Below are 23435 nucleotides of genomic sequence, written 5' to 3' on the forward strand. Positions count from 1 at the left end.
GAAGGCATGTAAAAATTGCTTGAAATGTAGCAGCACATCCAGAAACAAGTTATCCCTTTGTGAATACAGTGTAAGAATAGAAGAGGGTTGCAACTCAATGGAGGATGGAGGTAGTTAAATGACGTTTCATGAAAATGTGCGCTGATTCAGATTAACAACTTACAAACACGTGTTAAAAGTGTGTACTGAAAACCTGATTTTGGCCATAAAGTGCGCATATTTAGATCACTGTATATCCCTACCATAAAGGAAAATACATGATTTCGTTTGTATACCCTGGTGTGGACTGCTCCAGTGTATGTGCTGATCTGGGCTGTAAACAAATGGAGCCATGGATGCATAAGTGGCTAAATGGAAGCACAAATGAAAAGCAATCACATTGAGAACTTTCAGCAACCATTCTTTTGTTCTGATCTTTATGAAATTAAACATAGCTTGAATTTAAAGTAGGGTGAGGAGAGATAATAAGAAATCTGCTTGTTTGTACATTTAGATATTCACATTAGCACATATGAAGTCCAGGGCATCTCGAGGAGTCAATTATAAAAAAAAGTAAACTTCCATAAGATGTCCCCCATTCATCTTGCGGATTTCTAAAAACTGCTATAAACAAAGGAGTCAGGATGGCAGGGTACCATTCACTGGGACAGACAGGTCTGTATTTGGACTTTCTGTCAGGTCCCGCAATACTTTGCCCCATTTATTTGTCCCACATTTTGATGCTGCCTGGAAGCACTCATAGAGTTACAATCATGCAGAACCTGACTGCTCAATTGATTGCAATTACAGAGCCCTCTTCTGACCATTGCATTCAAGTTATTCACTCCAGAGGGGCAAGTGAGTGACTTTGAGTCCCTAGGGATCATTGCATGTATATGGGCTGCTGTCAGACCCCTGGCAGCAGGGCACCAAGAACCATACACGGAGGCCAATCTCTATCTAATATCTTTATTAAAGAAATGTATAAAAGCAATAAAAACAAGTGAAGAATATAGTTCAGAAGCAGACCTTTCAAATGAGGTCAAATATAGTCCAAAATGTATTGTCCAATAAATGATATTAGAGTTCAAGCAATAGTGTGGGGAAATGTCTGAGTCTCAGGAGTCCTAGGTAGCTTGACAACAAGGCTGGAAACAAGGCTGGATACAAGGCTGGATACAAGGCTGGATACAAGGCAAACAGAGATTCTTAGAACAAGGTCCATGGTTAAAAGCAAGCAAGGCAAGTCTTGATTACTTAATCCGGGAAGCAAGGAACTGGGGTTACGAAGTCCACACACGATCTTACTCCTGAAGCTGCTCTGTTGACTCCGCAAAGATTCTCCCGCGTCAGGCACCTATATTGGGGTCTCGTTTTCCCGCCAACAATCTCTTTCCCTAGAGAACGGGAAGCGAAACCGAACTTTGTCCAGATGCAAGACTCCTTAGAATTTCCCAAGGGAAGCAGGTCTAATCAGCCTATTGTCTGGCAGCAATTCGTAAACTCCTCCGAGTCTATTCCCTGACTCCTCTGTCAGCACAATAAGATTCTCTCCTCGGGAACGGAGGCGAGGAATGCCCAAGGTCTGTTTTACTGAATTCTTGGGTACAAACATCAACATCTGGCAGGTGAAAGGACTCCGGCTCTTGTTGAACCGGCGAAAACCCCATGTTTTCGTCTTCATCTGCCACGATGGCACTAGGAGCAGGACTACAAGGCCCATGAGGCATCACACTATCCCCGCTCCCAAGGCCCCCCTCATTCAGGGCCCCTCTCCGAGAGTCGCGGGGCCGCGGCTTGGAAGGGTAGGCCTGATGGAAGCGGCGGACTAAGTCGGGGGCATGGACTGTGGAAGCATCTTCCCAGGAGCGTTCTTCTGGGCCAAAACCCACCCAGTCAATGAGATACTGAAGACAGCGGCGGTGGAAGCGAGAATCCAAAATGTCCTGAAACTCGAATTCCTCCTCTCCATCCACTAAAACAGGGGCGGGGGGCGGCCGGCTCGCGTCGGGGCGTACACCATCCGCCGGAAGGAGCAGGGAACGATGGAACACCGGATGAATGCGCATGGAGCGCGGAAGTTGGAGTTGGAAAGTCACGGGGTTAAGTTGCGCCACCACTGGGTAGGGACCAATGAAACGGGCATCTAACTTCCGGCAGGGACGGTGGGAGGGCAAAAAGCGAGTGGACAACAGAACCCGATCTCCTACCTTGATCTCGGGGCCAGGCTGGCGATGGCTGTCAGCGTGGCGTTTGTAGTCCTCCTTGGCTTGATCAAGTTGCTGGTGCAAGAGTTCTTGCACCGCTGTGAGTTCCTGTAGCCAATCCTCTGCTGCAGGGACTTCTGAGGTCTCCACGATGGGAGGGAAGAAACGTGGGTGCAATCCATAGTTCGCAAAAAATGGGGTTTCTTTAGTTGAATTCTGGACACCATTATTGTATGCAAACTCTGAAAGAGGTAATAGGGAAGCCCAATTGTAATAGGGAAGCCCAATTTACGTAACAGCGAAGATATTGTTCCAAAGTGGCATTGGTGCGCTCAGTTTGTCCATCTGTTTGGGGATGGTGAACTGAGGATAAACGAGAGTCTATGCCCAATAGTTTTTGCAGGGCTTTCCAAAAACGAGAGGTGAATTGAGATCCACGGTCAGTGACCAAACTCTTGGGCAATCCATGTAGTCGGAATACATGCTGAAGAAATAAGTCTGCGGTCTCTTTGGCCGTGGGAAGGCTATCGCAGGGGATGAAATGGGCCATCTTGGTGAAAAGGTCCAATACTACTAGAATCGTGGTGAATCCAAGGGATGGTGGTAGATCAGTGATAAAATCCGCGGAAATTATCTCCCATGGGCGAGAAGGTGTGGGAAGGGGATGCAGTAGCCCTGACGGCTTCTCCGTTCGCGTCTTGGAATGCTGGCATACAGGGCAGGTGTTGACATAATTTTTTACATCCTTGCGAATCTTGGGCCACCAGAAATCTCGCAGGATCAAGTGCATGGTTTTGAATAGCCCAAAATGTCCGGCAGGCTTGCTGTCATGGCACAAATGAAGTGCTTTCTCTCTGCCGGGGCCTGGGGGGATGTAAACATGGTTTCTGTAGCATAATAGACCGTTCTTATGAGAGAAAGGGAAATGTAGTCCTTGGCGAATCTGTTCTTGGGCCCAGGCATCTGCCTGTTGACTGGCCCTAATCTCTTGAGTGAGAAGGGACTCTGTGGTTGGGGTTTTTGGGTTAGGAGGAGCTGGCTCAATTGAAGTGGATTTGGTGTTTCCCACTGTGAGCGTGGCAAAGTTCTCGGGTTGCAGCAATCGAGATTCTGAGGTGTCTCTGCGCCCTGCTGCATACTCCGGTTTTCGTGATAGGGCATCTGCTTGCTTGGTCTGAGCAGGAGTCACATAGTGGATCCGGAAGTCAAAATGTTCAAAGAACAAAGTCCAGCGTTGTTGCCTTTGGTTTAGCTTTCGTGCGGTCCTTAGGTGCTCCAAATTCCGATGGTCTGTATGAACTTCAATGGGGAATTTGGCCCCTTCTAACCAATGTCTCCAGTTTTCAAAGGCTGTCTTTATGGCTAAGGGCTCCTTTTCCCAAATGGTATAGTTTCTTTCCGGAGCTGTTAGTTGGCGTGAATAATAGGCACATGGATGGAGATGTTCTCCCACTGGTTGCATCAGCACAGCCCCTACTGCCACATCGGAGGCATCTGCCTGAACAACAAAAGGGGTTTTTGGATCAGGGTGCTGTAGAATTGGCTGGGTCGTGAATAATCGCTTTAGCTGCTGGAAACCCCTTTCAGCTTGTTCTGTCCAGCGGAAAGGCTGTTTTCCTCGGATACAGCTGGTGATTGGGTCAGACCAGCAAGCGAAATCTGGGATGAATTTGCGGTAGTAGTTTGCAAACCCCAAGAAGCGCTGTACTTCCTTTTTGTTAGTTGGCGCCCGCCATTCCAACACGGCCGAAACCTTTGCCGGGTCCATGGATAGCCCTAGTGGCGAGACGCGGTATCCCAGGAAGTCTACTTCTTGCAAATCAAAGGCGCATTTTTCTAACTTGACGTATAGTCCATGATCCCGCAATCGTTGTAGCACCATTCTGACATGCTGATCGTGTTCTGTTTGTGATTTCGAGAACACCAAAAAGTCGTCCAAATATATAATCAAAAAACGGTCTAGGTAGTCCTGGAAAATATCATTGACAAAATGCTGGAATGTAACGGGGGCCCCACATAATCCGAAATTCATGACTAGTGTTTCAAATAATCCGAATTTGGTCTGGAAGGCGGTTTTCCATTCGTCCCCTTCTCTAATGCGAACCAAATTGTAAGCCCCACGAAGATCCAGTTTGGTGTAAGCCTTGGCCCCCCGGAGTCGATCCAATAGGTCCGCGATCAGTGGCAATGGGTAGCGGTTCTGCTTCGTGATGTTGTTCAGTGCTCGATAGTCCACGACCAAGCGTAGGTCCCCTGATTTCTTTTTCACAAACATCACCGGGGAAGCGGCTGGGGATTGGGAGGGCCTGATAAACCCCTTGCGGAGGTTTGTCTCTATAAACTCCCTGAGAGCTTCCTGCTCTGGTTCAGTCAGGGAGTAGAGGTGTCCCCGCGGAATTGGGGCCCCCTCCACCAGATCAATGGCACAGTCTTAGGGTCTATGTGGGGGTAGTTTCTCGGCTTCTTTTTCATTGAAAACATCCCAAAAATCCGAATATTTCTTCGGCAGGGTGATGATGGGTTCTGTGTCTGTGGCATTGCAGACCCTGGCGACTAGGCAATGGTTTTGGCAATACTTTGAAGCGAACTGCAGTTCCCTGTTAGACCAGGAGATGTTTGGGTCATGGAGTGTCAACCACGGGATACCCAAGATCACGGGGAAATGTGGAACCTCAGTAACGAAGAAGGAGATTTCTTCCATGTGTTCTCTTATCCACATTCTGGTGGGCTCGGTCCATTGGCTTACTGGACCTGTCTTCAGGGGTCGGCCGTCTATGGCTTGCACCACCCGGGCGTTCTTGAAATCATGATATTGTAGTCCCAGGGAGTTAGCATAGTCTCTATCGATGAAATTGTTTGTTGCCCCTGAGTCTATCATGGCATGGATCATGACGGGTCCCTTTTTTACTGACCACAGTGTGACTACCAGGAGAAATAGGACCCCCCGTTTGCGGCTCTTGAGTGGAGTTTTTGACCAGGTTGGCGAGCCCCTCTACGCTCGGTCGCTGGCTTCCCCCGCCGGCTTTGTTCCAGCCGCCTCGGCAGCCTCCGCTTCCGCGGAGGACGCCGCCGCCAGACGGGCGGGGGGCTTCTTCTTGGCTGGGCACTCCCTGGCGAAGTGGCCCCCATTCCCACAGTACCAGCACAGATTCAAGCGTTGGCGGAGGGCCTTTTCTGCAACATCCAGCCTGGGGCGCACATTGCCCAGTTTCATCGGCTCCTCCTCGCTTCCCATGGGGTTAGTGGCTGGTTGTGGGGATCTCTATACCGGACGAGGCTGGATATTGGCAGAAGAGGGGGGTTTTACTCCGGCTCTTCCACTCTGGCCTCGGAGCCACTGTTTCTTGTTGGCAAGCAGGACTTCAGCCCGTAAACAATGGGCGATGAGTCTTTCAAGAGTCCCAGGGGGATCCACCTTAGAGATTTCTTCCTGCATCTCAAGATTGAGGCCCTCGCGAAATTGTCCTCTGAGGGCTATGTCATTCCAGCCGGTGTTTTGAGCCAACACCCGGAACTCGGCTATGTACCGGGACAGCGATCTGTCCCCTTGGAAGAGGCGTCGGAGTTTGTGGCTGGCCGCCTCTTTATCATCCTCGATTCCCCAGGTGTTTCGAAGATGGACCAGGAATTGCTGTGCAGTGTTTAAGTGCGTGGAACCCGCATCGTACAGCGCCGTTGCCCATGTGGCCGCAGGTCCATCTAGGAGACTGTAAATCCACGCCACCTTGACATCTTCTTGGGGAAACTCGGTGTGGCGGGCCTCTAGGTATGCCATGCACTGGCGACGGAAAACATGAACCTTGGAGGCTTCTCCGGAGAACTTGGATGGTAGTGCTAGGGCAGGGAGTCGGGCTCCGTGCTCCTTCAAGCCCCGAATTTCTCCCTCTTGCTCTCGAAGTTTGTCCCGGATCCGGTTGAATTCATCCTGGGAAATGGTGTAACTGGGTGGTGGCTGGGTAGGGCCGCCCGCTCCGGCTCCTGGTGTAACAGACATAATGGCCTTAGGTTGCTTGGTGCTTTTGTGGCGGAGTCAAACTGTCAGACCCCTGGCAGCAGGGCACCAAGAACCATACACGGAGGCCAATCTCTATCTAATATCTTTATTAAAGAAATGTATAAAAGCAATAAAAACAAGTGAAGAATATAGTTCAGAAGCAGACCTTTCAAATGAGGTCAAATATAGTCCAAAAATGTATTGTCCAATAAATGATATTAGAGTTCAAAGTTTTTAATCCACTTGACCGAAACACACACTATTGCCAAGCAATAGTGTGGGGAAATTTCTGAGTCTCAGGAGTCCTAGGTAGCTTGACAACAAGGCTGGAAACAAGGCTGGATACAAGGCTGGATACAAGGCTGGATACAAGGCAAACAGAGATTCTTAGAACAAGGTCCGTGGTTAAAAGCAAGCGAGGCAAGTCTTGATTACTTAATCCGGGAAGCAAGGAACTGGGGTTACAAAGTCCACACACGATCTTACTCCTGAAGCTGCTCTGTTGACTCCGCAAAGATTCTCCCGCGTCAGGCACCTATATTGGGGTCTCGTTTTCCCGCCAACAATCTCTTTCCCTAGAGAACGGGAAGCGAAACCCAACTTTGTCCAGATGCAAGACTCCTTAGAATTTCCCAAGGGAAGCAGGTCTAATCAGCCTGTTGTCTGGCAGCAATTCGTAAACTCCTCCGAGTCTGTTCCCTGACTCCTCTGTCAGCACAATAAGATTCTCTCCTCGGGAACGGAGGCGAGGAATGCCCAAGGTCTGTTTTACTGAATTCTTGGGTACAAACATCAACATCCGGCAGGTGAAAGGACTCCGGCTCTTGTTGAACCGGCGAAAACCCCATGTTTTCGTCTTCATCTGCCATGATGGCACTAGGAGCAGGACTACAAGGCCCATGAGGCATCACAGCTGCTATGTAATGTCTAAGCAGCTGATTCTAAACAGCTGTGTCTCTCTTCCAAAGTCTTCACCTTCCTGAGTGGGAAGATTATCTAAAAGCAGAGGCAGGCACTGGCAATAATCACCAGTGAAGGATGCCCCTAAGTAAGTGACACCAAATGGTCATCACTTGGAGGAAACAGAGGAACAGAGGCACCATCTCTTCTTGAAGAATTTAGAGAAGCAGACCTTGGGTGAGAATCAGGGTTTTGAAAACATTCATGCACAGGACAATGTCAGGCATTCTTGTCTCATACTGGACTGAGAGATGGTTGTAGAAAGCATTGTTATATAGTGGTCTGTTCCTATCTAGAGATCCAGGTCCAGAAAGTAGAACTGGAGATTCCTGTTCAGTCCTATGACAATTAAACTGTGGGGTGCCATGAAGTTCCATCTTCCATGCACTCAAATATCCTTATGAAGTTGCTTGATGGGGTTACTAGGAACTTTGGAGCTCTTTTTTTAATCATCACAGCCAAAAGAAGCTATAGAAGTGCTGGACCAATGCTTAGATGATGTAATTGGTTGGATGAGGCCCAATAAACTGAAACTGAATTGTGATAAGTCAGAGGTTTTGTGGATTGGTAGCTTTTGGTTCCAGGGATTATGTGAACAGCCTAACCTGGATGGTGTTTCGCCCCCTCTAAGAAACAGCTGAGGAGTCTGGGACAACAAAAATTGGGGACTGCAGCATGGGAACTGGCCCAACTATTCTCACTGCCTCTAAACAGGGTCAGTCCTGGTTAGGAATTGGATAGGACACTGTCAATGAATATCAGGCATTTAGACCATATTTCAGAAGAATGAGGTGGCACAGCCACTTCTGAATATTCCATGCCTTAGAAATTCCTAGGAAAATTCATAGGATTGCCATAAATTAACAGATATTTGAAGTAACATACAGACACACTTTGACCAGGGACTATTTTGCTTTTTTTGATGATATGCAAATTGGAAGCCTTTTAAAGTATTACTGGGTACAAAATTCTATCCATTTTAATCTTTCAGTAGCATTTAATATTTTTTAGAATTAATTAACATGTGTTTTATATTTCAAGATAACGTATTTTATGTCTTCAGTATTCAATAAAGGAACATCAGTTTTCCATGATACTAATGTTTGCTGAACTTCTATATTGCCATTTTGTGTTCCCATTTTGAAACTGACTATATAGCTGAATCTCAATATGTCTCAATGTATTTATTCTTTTACATATGGACCATTGTTCAGTCTGAGTTTGTTTTAACATATTTATGTTGGTTTGCCTATGAACAGCCCGGAGGGTGTGCTTGCGCTAGAAGGAAAGCTCACATAAGAGTACAGTGCTGCCTCTGCCCCCCCCCCCCCGGTGTATGCCCCTTCCCTCCCATACAGCTCAGCCAGCCAGCCAGCCAGCATGTCCTCCCTCTCTCTCCCCCCCCCCACGTCCCTCTACCCCGTTGTGCCCTCGTGGCAGTGGTTGCAAGACAGCTCCATCTCTCTCTCTCTCTGTTTCTTCCTCTCTCCATTGGTCTCTCTCTGGCAGAAGAGAAGACCCCACCAAAGGCTGCAAGCAGGCCCTGCCCTGCACTGGAATTGGGGGAAATAATAGAAATAAGAAAAATAATGATATCTATTATTTGGCTTGTATCTGTTATTTCCCCCAATTGCATCCTAAATCACTAGGCCATCATATACGAACATAAATTTGCATGTGTTTGGGAAATACATAGACTTTTTCTGTCTCAGACGGTATGACTAAATATCGCAGTACCAGTGCTTGGTTTTATAAGTCTATCTTAGCATGACAACGTCTTCGTTTTATAGCACTATAACACACTACCTTGTAAGAGTGTTATTGCATTGTAATTATACTTCCATATATTAGTTTTATAGCACGAGGGACTTTTTCCAACCATTTCCATATTAGAAATGCACTTCATGGCAGTGGCTACAAAGTTCATTCCTCGCATTTTAAAAAGCATTATGATATTATAGTGTCTTAGTACTTACAGCACACTTTCATTTAATTGCTCTTTCCCCAAATATTTGAATATTTTAAAGCAAAATTATAGCCAAAAAACCATTTTTAGCTAAAAAGCCAATAACAGGGAGACCAGGAGCACCCTTCATACAGTTACAGTTAGAACAGTTATAACCAATGCCTGCTAAACTTAGATTTGCCAGATTTTGTATGTCACTGCTCCCAGAAAACTCCCAACAAGTGTTAGAAGCAGCACAGCAACTGAGTACTACTGGTCATTTCAAATGAAGCTGCCATTTGATGAAAAAGAGCACAGAAGAATTGCAAGGAAAATAATGGTATTTGGATGCTCCATAAAACGCGAGCAAATGAAATATGGAATGAAAACATGAAATAGTAAATACTGCTGGAAAACACTACATGTTATTTTATCTACTTTTCTTTTAAGAGATGATTATCTAGCCTAATAGTGAGGTATATCCATCCTGTCTATCTGTAATATGGTCACAACTGGTTGAATGCCATTTCTTTCTTCTTGCAATCTAACACAGATCTCAAAATCTTCTCTGGAGGGTTGACAGATCCTCCAGAAATGCAAGGATGAATGACGGGGAAGGAACGGGCCCAATATAGGAGCAGATGTTCACCTTTGAACTTCACTACTTTCATATATAAGAGCATTTAAACATAGAAACTGCCCAAAAATGTGACTGCGAATTCATTTCTTCAACTGAAATGATAGGTTAATCTTTGTATATAGAAAACCTTCAAATACAGTTTACAATGTCAGGGACAGTATCCAGTGAAATGAATGAATAGCACAATCACTGTTTTCAGTCTTCTTCCAAGATCTGGAAGTCTTAAGCCAAGTTTTTGGTGTTAAACCAACAAAATGAGACATAATATTGTCAAGAGCCTCTAAAATATGTGGCTAAAAATGAACTCATCTGGAAAGACCTGAAATATTTTATGAATAGTTGGTTGAATAGCTTATGGGATTAATCCTTTTTGTTTTAAAGTGGGTCTTTTTTTAATTACAAAGCTATAACCTGCACTAATGAATTGAGCTATGCCCATTTATGAAGGAGCAATAAGTCTCCAAAGCTTTCTGCCTTCTCCACTGAGGGTAAAATTAACTTTGTAAAGAAAACAATAGTTCTAATTCTTATTAAACCAGAAGAGAATAAAGTTATTTCTTGGAGCAGGAATTATAGGAATGGAAGTGTAAGACACTTACTGAAGTTGTGACATTAGATTTTAAAATACTCAAAAGACTGGATTACTGTAATTCCCACTTAGTGAAGTTTACACAAAGGCTTCCCTGCCAGTTGCAACAGACTTATAAGTGTGTTTGTTTATGGGTCTGAATAATGTATTGTCTGTGCTGTTGGTAAATTGATTTTTTAGAAATTGTTGTTTAAGGTCTTTAAAGGACACCACATTTTGTATTGACTTCAGTTGCTTTCTTTTATCTCTTCTTTAAGTTTATTTTAAAAAATATAAATGAATCTCTTTAATGAGTATTGTTTAATATCATACTTTTATATTGTGGGCAGGACCACTGGCTTTCACAACACATAAAGCCTTGATGGGAATGGCCATGTCTTGATATTGATAAAACCCTATCCTCTTGCCCATCCATCTGGATGTCAATGTCCATGGTCTTTTGAAGGGGAAAGCCATTACCATTCAAGCCATAAAAGATTTTGGCAAAAATCAAAATATATATCTACAAACCAAGCCTGTATGGTCTGCCCTTAATTTATGACAGTGTTGGCCTGGTGGATGATGTATCTATCACCTCAATGTGGCTCATAAGAGAATCAACAGGGAGGTAAGACATGCACTCCAGAACAGCTTGGTTTTTTACATTCCACACCTGGAAATCACTTACTATCAGCTTGAACTACTCTGACATGATGGAGTCCACTTTTCTGGCCTTAGCACTCTGCTGTTTCTTGGTGATAAAATGGTATAAAAGCCATTTACTCTAATCTGGTGGGGACACAACAAACACTGGTTGCTCATTTGTGGCAGGTTTTGGGGAGGAGGTACGATTTAGTGATACACCTACTGGCACATTTTGTGTAGAATGGAATTTGAAATTGCTTCTGTTTATAATATGATTTTGGGGGAAAATCTCCTGTCCTTGGAGCTGGTCTCTGGATCTTTTGTCTTTGCCAGGGACCAAAGCAGCTTGGTAGCCTCTGGCTAACCTTCTATTTTATTAGCTAGGTCCGGGATCAACTCTGAATTCCAGGGATTCCTGTTAGGAGTTGGGCAGCAAGACAGTGTTAGGTTGGGGAACATCATACCATTAAATTGGATGCAATTTATGATGATCCTGTGAATGTGAGACCTGCAAGAGCCCAAGTCACCAACAGTTGTGTTAAGGTCTTGCAAACTCATGAATGTTGCTTCATTGATTGAGTTAATCCATCTATAATATAGTTTACTTGTTCCTATATCTTACAAGTTTCTTGCAAGCTCCTTGAAAGCTGTGATTCCTAAACAATATACCAGAGTTTCCCCCCCTCTCTCTATACACACACACACACATATATGCACACACACACACACACACACACACAAATATTATACATCCATTATTTTGAGGAGATCAGATTATTTTCCTCAGATTAGAGAGGATGCTTGTAACACTGGCATTGCATTTTCATTTCAACAAAAAAAATTGCATGATCATGGAATTTCAGAAATATTGGTGAGGTAAACCAAAAGAGAACAAAATTACACTACAAATTTGGTTCCAGGAATATCACTTCTCATTTTGAAACCGTAAACTTGATCCTTGGGAGTATCTCTATCCTTGCTCTGTCTAGAATGGAAAAGGAAATCCCAGAATCCTGACTGATGAGGAAGCACAATTCATTCTTTGAGTTCTGAGTGACTGAGAAAAGGATAGCGAGATATAATAGTGATATTTCTGATCAGGTGTATGCCCCATCATCTATCTGATAATCCAGTAAATATATACTAAAATGGTTAGGATTTAGGCAAATTTCAAAAATTAATGGTAAAGGTTTTAATGGATGCACACATATGAAACCTACATCAATGTGAAGGGGAAGTCTGCAGTTTTTTCCCCACACTCAAACATGTTCAATATGGCTACTGTCAGTCACACAGGACACATCTAAATGGAAGTCCAGCTCCTGCCGCACACGTTGCAATGTGTCATGGTCAATGGCGTTCACAGCTTGGGTGGCCAGGTGATATCTTCCTGCACAAATAGCCCATTTTGTTAAACCAGGAGTCCCCAAACTACGGCCTGTGAGCAGAGCTGGCCCTAGGTATTTTTCAAGTGTAGACAAACAGAATTTTGGCGCCCCCCCCCCCCCTCAAACCAATCACTGAAAAATAAAAGCGTTGGATAAGCGAAAATGTTGGATAATAAGGAGGGATTAAGGAAAAGCCTATTAAACATCAAATTACATTAAGATTTTACAAATTAAACACCAAAACATCATGTTTTACAAGAAATCAACTAAAAAAGCAGTCTTGACTGCACCCCCGTATGTTTTGTGCCTGAAGCTTAATTCGCCTCATTGTTGGACCGGCCCTGCCTGTGAGCCACATGTGACCCCTGAAAACATTTATCTGGCCCCCGCAATGGTGGCTCCCTCCTCCTCTGCTGAGGAAGGCATGTGCGGCGTGAAGGAGAAGGAGGGAAAGGCACGTGCCTTTCCCTCCTCCCTCACCCCACACACCTTTCCTGTCACTGCCTCCGGGGAAGGTACACACGGGGCAAGGGAGGAGGGGAAGGTGTGAGCCTTTCCTGCTTCCTCCCTCACCCGGTGAATGCCTTCCAATGCTTTGCTTGTGCTTTATATCATGGTATTTTAATTATATTTAATTATTGAACTTGTGGATGGAAAGGTCGCAGGTTTGAATCTGGGGAGCGGAGTGAGCGCCTGCTGTTAGCTCCAGCTTCTGCCAACCTAGCAGTTCGAAAACATGCAAATGTGAGTAAATCAATAGATACTGGTCTGGCGGAAAAGTAACAGTGCTCCATGCAGTCATGACAGCCACATGACCTTGGAGGTGTCTAGGAACAACATCGGCTCTTCGGCTTAGAAATGGAGATGGGTAACAACCCCCAGAGTCAGACACAACTGGACTTAATGTCAGGGGAAAACCTTTACTTTTACCGAATTATTTATTTAATAATTTATTATTAAGGGGTGCTTTGCTTGTGCTTTTGGTGTACAAAGGCAGAAGGGGGTTGGACTAAATGTCCCAAGGGGTCTTTTCCAACCCTCTTTATTATTTCGATTATTATTAAGATTATGATTATGATTATTATCATTGAGGCAGGGTGGCCATCTGTCAGGGGTGCTTTGCTTGTGCTTTTGGTGCACAAAGGCAGATGGAGGTTGGACTAAATGGCCCAAAGGGTCTCTTCCAACCCTGTTTATGACAGTATTTTTGTTGTTGTTGTTGTTGTTGTTGTTGTTGTTGTTATTGGGTGGCTATCTGCCAGGGGTACTTTGATTATGTTTTGGTGCACAAAAAACAGAAGGAGGTTGGACTAGATGGCCAAGGCATCTCTTCCAACCCTCTTTATTATTTTGATGATGATGATGAACATTGTGGCTGTATTTGTTCCTGTTTGTTTGTTTTTTACTTCAAAATAAGATATGTGCAGTGTGTATAGGAATTTGTTCATAGTTTTTTTTTTAAAAAAACTATAGTCCGGCTCTCCAACAGTCTGAGGGACAGTGAACTGCCAAAAAATTTTGGGGACCCCTGCGTTAAACCATGAGAACCAGTGTGTAATCACATTGCCATCTGGTGCCGTTTTCCGATAGCGCATTTGAAACACATGTTGTACAGTAATTACAGAATTCATGCTTTGAACCTGTAGGACACAGAACACCTTCCCCTGCTGGGTTGCAGCCATTTTGCACTGCCAGTTGCGCGGACATTGCCTGATGACCACATGTGCAATCAGGGAGGCATATATGAATGTGGAAAAAAACCGAAGACTTCCCCTTCACATTGATGCAGGTTTTACACATGTATGTTCACTAAAAGGTTTATCATGAATTTCTGAAATTGGGGCATTCTTTTGTATTAAACCTGTATTTGGCTAAATTCCATTGTTTCAATGGTTCAGTTCTATTCAAAAACATAGGCTGGCTTTTAGCCTAAGAAGGCAAATCTTGAGAAGTTGAACTGATGACCCCCTTGACAGTTCCACATCATTTTACACAATAGATTTTCTAACTCTATCTCAACCTAACAATGTGTCTTCTGCAACTTAAATACATTTATACACATTGATTTAATACATCTCATTTTAAAGTGTTTATCTGAACTTCATAGTCAGTAAAACTACAATCATTTGAAATTCTCAGAAAAGATGTATCAGTATATGCTGCTTAAACTAAATCAAATAATGTGATGTTCAAAATGTTAAACATGTAAGTTAAATAGACCAAAGAAGATTTGACAGTGTTAGAATCAGTTAAGCAAATGAAGAACTAAATCCCACTTAAGAGTGGACTCAGTGAATCAATTATGGCATTATAAGTCAGTCCTAATGTAAGTTCATTTATTCAGTAGTTCTACTTTAGTTCATACAGTACTATCAACTGGATATAGAACATTTTATATAAAGGATACAAGGGAAAATTATATTATACTATTATTCAAACAATTAAAGTTATTAATATTTTAGGAGGCAGAAAATGCATTCAGTGGAGTTCAACTTTGCCTACAGCATTTTTATATTAAAAGAAAATAAACTGTACCTTATTTGCAAATCTTCACCACAGTTCTGTACCATTTGAATTTGATGGCCTGAAAACAAGCAATACATATGTTCTTAAGTCTTTTGTTTACATTTTTATGCATAATTTTACACACAGAGAGAGACTCACACATCTGCTTGTCCCCACTCATTATTACAATGTATTATTATCAACTTTTCCTCCAACTCCTAGAGGCACAGTGGGTTGTAAAAATAAAATTTTAAAAATCTGAAAAATGTCCTGGCACATATTGTACACTCTTTAATAAGACAAATAATAAGGAGATAAAGCCGGAGGCATTTCTTCAGAAAGTTTGCATTTTCTGAGGAAGCATTTGTCAATTAAGAATCCAGACAACTAATGCAAGATTAATGTATCAGACACATAAATGTACACAACATGAGTAAAATCCTCCAAGGCTTTTACATCCATTTAAATCTCATAGGACAAAATGTGTTCACATCTGCAGTTCCTACATTTGCATTTCTCCAATATTATTTAGTGATATTAAAAATGGAAATTACATCTAGATTACATTTGTTTCTTCGGTCGCTGTTACACAAAAACAAACAGAAGTACATAAAACAAGGAAAATCCATAGCCTTGGGATCAATAATAAAGCTAAGTTCTGGAAGCACTCAAGGCTGATTCATATTTGCAGGCACACCCATTTAATGGTACAAAGGGAAACTGTAAGACATTGAAAATTATTGTCTTTGACGAAAGCCAAAAATTCAGTCCATGGTTTGTAATGTAAAATGGTTGCCATGTTTGCATGAATGGCTGGTCTTAAGCATGTCAGCATGAGTGCATTGGCTGAAACATTAGTTTTTCCATGCAGTTTGCTAATGAGGATGTTTCACAGAGAGGGTTTTAGATCACCTGAATAATATTATGTGATAAGCAGAAATATATCCTTCTTAGAATCATAGAATCATACAATCATAAGAGTTGGAAGAGACCTCATGGACCATCCAATCCAACCCCTTGCCAAGAAGCAGGAAAATCGCATTCAAAGCACCCCCAGCAGATGGCCATCCAGCCTCTGCTTAAAAGCCTCCAAAGAAGGAGCCTCCACCACACTCTGAGGCAGAGGGTTCCACTGCCGAACAGCTCTCACAGTTAAGAAGCTCTTCCTAATGTTCAGGTTGAATCTCCTTTCCTGTAGTTTGAAGCTGTTGTTCCGCGTCCTAGTCTCCAGGGCAGCAGAAAACAAGCTTGCTCCCTCCTCCCTATGACTTCCCCTCACATATTTGTACATGGCTATCATGTCTCCTTTCGGCCTTCTCTTCTGCAGGCTAAACATTCCCAGCTCTTTAAGCCGCTCCTCATAGGGCTTGTTCTTCAGACCCTTGATAGTTTTAGTCGCCATATTCTGGACACATTTCAGCTTGTCAGCATCTTGTCAGAGTATTTTGCAGCACAGCAGTAGTTGGATGGAATCAGTGGAACGCAGAACAAAGAAACATCAGAGACGTTGGTAAAACTATATACAAAGTTTTACTGACTTCAGTAATAATCAAGACAAACAGGCTTGCAGACAATGGACACAGGACTCTCACTCTAGACTCAACAGAGAACAGAACTGAACTGATGCAATCAGCAATGCACACACACTTGTGTCTGGACACTCCCCAGTTCCAGCCACACATCAAGGTCATCACAGCTTCTTAGTAATTAACTCTTTCCAGACTATAATACACTCTGGATGATGCAATCAGTATGCAATACAGGAAAGACACAAATTTCATTTAAACACTATCTATACACAAATCCCACATTAATACATCTCCCTTCAATTGAGGTGCCCAGAATTGGACAGAGTATTCCAGGTGCGGTCTGACCAAGGCAGAATAGAGGGCTAGCATGACTTCCCTGGATCTAGACGCTATATTCCTATTTATGCAGGCCAAAATCCCATTGGCTTTTTAAGCTGCCACATCACATTGTAGGCTCATGTTTAACTTGTTATCCACGAGGACTCCAAGATCTTTTTCACATGTACTGCTGTCGAGCCAGGTGCCCCCCATTCTGTATCTTTGCATGTAATTTTTTCTGCCTAAGTGGAGTATCATGCATTTGTCCCTATTGAACTTCATTTTGTTAGTTTGGCCCATCTCTCTAATCTGTTAAGATTGTTTTGGATCATGCTCTTGTCTTTTGGAGTATTGGTTATCCCTCCCAATTTGGTGTCATCTGCAAACTTGATGATCATGCATTCTAGCCCTTCATCTAAGTCAGTGGTTCCCAAACTTATTTGGCCTACCGCCCCCCTTCCAGAAAAAAATATTACTCAGCGCCCTGGAAATTAATTTTTTTTAAAAATTAATAGTAATTAAACAGAAAGATATATGTACCTGTGGCCATCACTGCTCCCCTTGATTGCTGCAGCACTCACCAGGGGACGGTAGCGCCCACTTTGGGAATCACTGATCTAAGTCATTAACAAAGATGTTGAACAGAACCGGGCCAAGGACAGAACCCTGGGTCACTCCACTTGTCATTTCTTTCCAGGATGAAGAGGAAGCATTGGAAGGAAGATGGTGAACAGCAGATTAGCAGGTGTTAGCAGCATGGCGAGGGTGCATAGATGCACTTAATCCTCCTCCTCTCCATAAGCTAAATTGCATAGATGCATTTTCAACAGCCTTTTAAAGGAGAGGACAGAAGAGGTCATTTTTAATTATTTAGTGAGAGAGCCCCCTGTGGTGCAGCAGATTAAATCAATGAGCTGCTGAACTTGTGGACCAAAAGGTCGCACATTCCATTTCGGGGAGTGGAGTGAGAGCTCGCTGTTAGCCCCAGCTTCTGCCAACCTAGCAGTTCGAAAACATGCAAATGTGAGTAGATCAATAGGTATCGCTCCGGCGGGAAGGTAACGGCACTTCATGCAGTCATGCCAGCCACATGACCTTGGAGGTGTCTATGGACAATGCCAGCTCTTCGGCTTAGAAATGGGGATGAGCACCAACCCGCAGTCGGATACGACTGGACTTAATGTCAGGGGAAAACCTTTACCTTTACCTTTAGGGAGAGAGTTCTAGAGGTGGGGGCATTCATGAAGAAGGCCCTCTCTCTCATTCCCACCAGCCACAATTGAGATGGAGGGAGGGCCTCCTCAGCAGAACGCAGTGCACAAGTTGGTTTATATATGGAAATGTGGTACTTTAAATAGTCTGGGCTTGAACTGTAAATAAAGAACAAAAACCAGAAAACAGGGTAATTCCAGACAGGAAAAAATCAGGACCAGCTAATACTGCCAAACCAAGGATTTCCCCAGACAGGAAGCAGCCAGTTCATTCAATGCTAATCAAGGTGGCCAATTGCAACATTCACATTTGCCTCCAACAGACGAGAGTTCTTTCTTCCACCCTGGACATTCCACAGATATATAAAGCCCACTTGCCTAGTTTCCAACGTATCTCACAACCTCTGAGGATACCTGCATACATGTGGGTGATACGTCAGGAGAGAATGCTTCTGGAATATGGCCATACAGCCCAGAAAACTCACAGCAACACAGTGAATTTTCTGTGTTGCTGTGAACCATGAAAGCCTTCGACAATGCATCGTGCCAATACACTCTGACAGAAATCAGGCTCCATCGATAAACTTTGGTGGACGCAAGTCAGAGTGTGAAGACTGGAATGAACACATTTGAGTTTCCAGTTAATTCCATTACTAGGCATGATAAGAAGTTTTAACCTCAAATGCATGAGACTAAATTTATCCAACACTCTTAGAATTCCGATGAGACTAAAGATAGTTATTCAATATCACTTTTCAAGTTGCAATAGCATCTTATTCAAACAATGACAAAATAGGAATAAAAACATATGGATGGTAGTATGCTGGGCCTAACCCTCTGGATGCTCTGGGGATATAATATGAGAGTCCTTCTCATACTATAGCTCCTTGGTTCCTGAAATTGCTCAACAGAGCTCTCCAAGTAAGAAAAAAAATTGTCTACACCACAACTTCTAAAACAATTGGATCTTTCGTGTATTTCATGGCTCACCCTTTCTCAGCACAACAACAGCTTTCTTGTTCCCTCTTCTTTGCTTTTCGGGGCCGGGCTGTGGTGCAGGCTGTTGAGCAGCTGCAATAAATCACTCTGACCATGAGGTCATGAGTTCGAGGCCAGCCCGTGGCGGGGTGAGCACCCGTCAATTAAAAATAAAAAATAGCCCCTGCTCATTGCTGACCTAGCAACCTGAAAGATAGTTGCATCTATCAAGTAGGAAATAAGGTACCACTTATAAAAGTGGGAGGCAAGTTTAACTAATTTACGACTTGGAATGAGGAAGTGCCGTCAGAGTGGATGATGAAGCAGCTGCTCCCCCCTGTGGCCAGAATCGAACATTCCCTCAGAAGAAGGTTAAATTGCCTCTGCGTCTGTTTGTCTCGGTCTCTGTTTGATGTGTTTATGGGCATTGAATGTTTGCCCTATGTGTGCATAATGTGATCTGCCCTGAGTCCCCTTCGGGGTGAGAAGGGCGGAATATAAATACTGTAAATAAATAAATAATAAATTTTCTCTTTGAAACATGGTGAGCTCTGTTGGGAATTGGTTAACTACTTAAAATTCATGAGTAAACTGTTTTTTTTGTTTAACCTGAACCCATAACCCCCCCCCCCCCTCCAGCCTGGCTACATCCCTGGCAGGAGCTGTGGTAGTCGTGGCCCCAATGTGTTCTTGGCCCAGTTGGCCATGCAGATGGCCGAAGGGCTATGGAGATGCTTCCAGACTGCACTGAGGAAACTCCAAGCTGTTTCAAACCAGATTACTCAGATAAGTGTAGATATGTCCTATCTATTTCCTTAAATGCATCTGAGGAAGCAGACTTAGGCTATGATTTGATACCAGATTCTCAGTCTCTAAAGTGTTAAAAGATTCATTTGTATGCATTTAATCTGTTCTATGATATTTTATTTCAACATCCCATACCTTATTCCCATGATATATCACTTTAACATCACAAGCTTTATGAAGGGGAATGGAACCTTGACATCAGAAGGATCACATTTCTTGCGTGCACACTGAGATCAGCAGAAAGAACCCTCACTGTGTCCTACTAGTGGGACCTTCTAGCCGGTGCCACCTCAATGTCTTCAGATGCTCAAAAAGTACCAAAACAGAGATATAACAAAATATGAGACTCCTCTTGTTAATATATGATTAGATGAGTGGTTCTCCTCAAATAGCAGGCCATTTCCCAACTCCTGTAGCAAGGCAAAAGATTAATATGCAATTGCTGTTTTCATTACTGAAGGATGTTGAAATCTCCAGTAATCAACTTGAAAGATCAAGAATTCCAATACAATTCAACCCTTAAAAATTACTGCAGAGGAAAAATGATTTATTTTTATTATGATCTGACTTAAGTTTTTTCAAAATAGCTAATCTGAATTAGTGCAAATATATTATGTAGAGTCAGGGGTTACATAGAAAAAAAAATCATATCACATTTATTCTCATTTTTAAACCATGCCAAGCAGCACATAATAGTTAGGACGTCATCTATGAATGGGTTCAAAGTCCTATTAGCTACAGATTCATGTTGCTGTGTTCCATCAGTCACTACATTCCAGTCTGTATCTACACTGCAGAATTAATGCAATTTGATACCAGTTTAATTGCTATGTCTCAATGCTGTGGAATCTTGGAAACTGCAGTTTGATAAGGCGCAAACACTTTTTTGCAGACCTATGCTGGAGCGCCTGGTGGAACAGCGGGTTAAACTGCTGAGCTGATGAACTTGCTGACCAAAAGCTCAGCGGTTGGAATCCAGGAAGTGGGGTGAGTGCCTGCTATTAGTCCCAGCTTCTGCCAAACTAGCAGTTAGAAAACATGTAAATGTGAGTAGATCAATAGGTATTGCTATGGCAGGAAGGTAATGGCGCTCCATGAAGTCATGCCGGCCACATGATCTTGGAGGTATCCCCAGACAACGCCAGCTCTTCAGCTTAGAAATGGCGATGAGCACCAACCCCCAGTGTCGGACACGACTAGACTTAATGTCAAGAGAAAACCTTTACCTTTACCTATGCTGTGTCTAAATAGCCAGTATAAAGTGGACTCATTGCTCTGCTGCAGCATAGAAAGAAGCATTTTCAAAATGAAATAAGTGATCAGTGTAGATGTGCCCTCTGAAAGTAAAGTGAGGTTGGGGTGCATTTATACCATAGATTTAATGCAGTCTGATAAACACTTTACCAGCCATGGATCAAAGCTTTGGAATCATGGAGTTGTAGCTTTATAAAGTCTTTAGCCATCTCTGCCAAAGAATGCTTGTGATTCATCAGACTTCCAGTATTCCATAGCATTGAGCCATAGTAATTAATCATTGAAGTGTGTGATTACACTAGAAACCCTGGAATGGATTCAAGGCACAGAGGATGATTAAAAGATCTGTGACTTAACAGCTGTAGAAAATACAGGTTTTTGTCAACTCCGCACCACCACTGGAACGTTCATGTGCCAGATCAGTGGAGCACTAAGGGTGTCCACACAGAGACTTGCATTTTGGGGATCCGATTTCACCTTGCAATGTGGTTTACACTATAGCATACAGATGGACATTTCAGACTATTTCCCGACTGCTTATGTCAGTTCAAAGCCCTCATAGTGCTTATGTCATTTTAAAGCTCTCTGGAATGTCTTTACTCAAGTGGTACACCAAGTGCAATTTTTACTGATGGTTCAATGCCAGGCTGAGAACCACTTCTTTAGTACAGCAGTTATGTATTGTTTGCAACTACTGCAGTCTTTCCAGTTGCTGATTGTTTTTAGTTTATCCGATGTGTTGTATTTTTCTTGCTACACTTTATGCACACAATACATAAAATGATGGAAAGGCAATCACAAAATGCATGGAACTAAATAGAAATAAATAAGGTTACAATATTCAAATTAAAATGTGAAAGCACAGATAATAACAAGCACAATAGTTTGGATCCTTAAATAGATTGATTTCAGGAAATTGATGGAATGGATGTTTCTTGTTTCTTCCTACATGTTTATTTACCAGCAACTCCTAGAAAGCTTCTCTGAAGAATCAGGGGAGTTCTTGATTAATATGAGAAGAGAAGTTGGGAAACTAGAGGGGAAGAATAGTAAACTGTCATTGTGTTTTATTTAAAGGTTAATATACCTTAGAATCCATGTCATAAGAGATTATTTTCTCTCTCCCAGTATTTCCTCATAAACATTCCACATTCTTCAAGCTATAGAAAGGTGTTTATGGAGAAAAGACTTATATGATTGTGATAGAATTTTTGAATGGGACTGGATGAAATGTTAAACATTCCATTCATGAACTTATTATGTCAGTTTCAACTCATAATTTTTTCTTATACATTGCTCATGTCAATCTATTATTATCCAATTCATTTAAGTAATATTTTATTTTACTTTTATTAAATTATAATTATATATATTTACATTGCTTTCTGAACTTACAATCAGTACTGGTTGTTTCTTTTCAACAGTCACACTTCAAGAAAAAGTCAAGTCCAATATTTGGTTTATAGCTGGGATATTGCTGTCATATACGGCAACAAGCTTCAATCAAGAAAATACAGAATGGAAACAAACAAAAATACCTTGTGAAAACAATAAGCACACTGAACAAATTGAGCATAGCCAATCTAAGTTCAAATAGTTTAATTAGGCTTTGTTTAATTTGTTTAAGCTGCATTGATGGCAACAAACAAACTAGATAAATGCATTAAGTGCAGGCAAACCAATTAAGCAAATTTCAACATTGTCAAAACAAGATGAACTAAACATCAATTTCTGAGAATGGAGTTAAGAGTGTGCACTTGCATTTCAACACTTAGCATGTTGAAATGCTAAGTGTATAAATAAACATAATAACAATAACAACAACAACAACAAAAATAGCAGTGATAATAGCACCGGCCTTCTAATTCTGGAATTGTACAGGGAAATTATTCAGTATGCAAAAATATGATCAGAAGCCAAACAAATTTGATTTTCTAAACACTGCTGCAATCAGCCAAGCTGACTGTTTCATTTAAAAACTTAACTAGCATAATATACGTATAAAATATAAGAGCCAGAGTACTGATGCAAAGGTCCATAAGAAGTGGGAAGATACTATACCTGGTGCAAGTGAACCCTACATTAGCTACTGGGAGCTACTTCCAGCATTCCTCACCATTGCCTAGAAGGGATGTTCCCATTTCTACCATAAATCTGTAGACTGGACCCCTGGAGAACCTTGTCACTGCTCCAGGGCTAGAGTGTCATTATCACAGGAGCAAGCTATTCATCTTTACAGTACTTTCAGCTTTAACTCTAGTGTCATTAATACTAGAGACAGAAGAGGTAATAAAAATATTAGTTACGGTATCATGGAAGGCATCTTATAGTAAATTTGTGGAAAAACTCTCTTCCCTGAAGTCATGCATGCTCTATATTTTCTGCTATCCCTGAGATATTTTTCTGAATTTGAGCTGACAACCCTGAAATAAGTTCTCCTTCTAACTGGAAAAGAAAAGATATTCATATAAATGAAGTGTACCATGTTTCATGAAAAAGAGACAAGG

The 23435-nt window shown here is 42.4% G+C and overlaps 1 protein-coding gene across 9 annotated transcripts in view; it reads right to left on the reverse strand.

Moving 5' to 3' along the window:
• The window catches only part of pcdh15 (protocadherin related 15), a 1032943-nt gene that overhangs the window by 640911 nt on the left and 368597 nt on the right, over positions 1 to 23435 (reverse strand). For all 9 annotated transcript variants that reach the window (XR_010005016.1, XM_062977492.1, XM_062977488.1 and 6 more), the window contains one exon: positions 14862 to 14910. The gene's annotated coding sequence lies outside the window, so the exon portion shown is untranslated. The remainder of the gene's footprint in view (positions 1 to 14861; positions 14911 to 23435) is intronic.

This window comes from Anolis carolinensis, chromosome 3 (genome assembly GCF_035594765.1).
Source record: "Anolis carolinensis isolate JA03-04 chromosome 3, rAnoCar3.1.pri, whole genome shotgun sequence".
Lineage (NCBI taxonomy): Eukaryota > Metazoa > Chordata > Lepidosauria > Squamata > Dactyloidae > Anolis > Anolis carolinensis.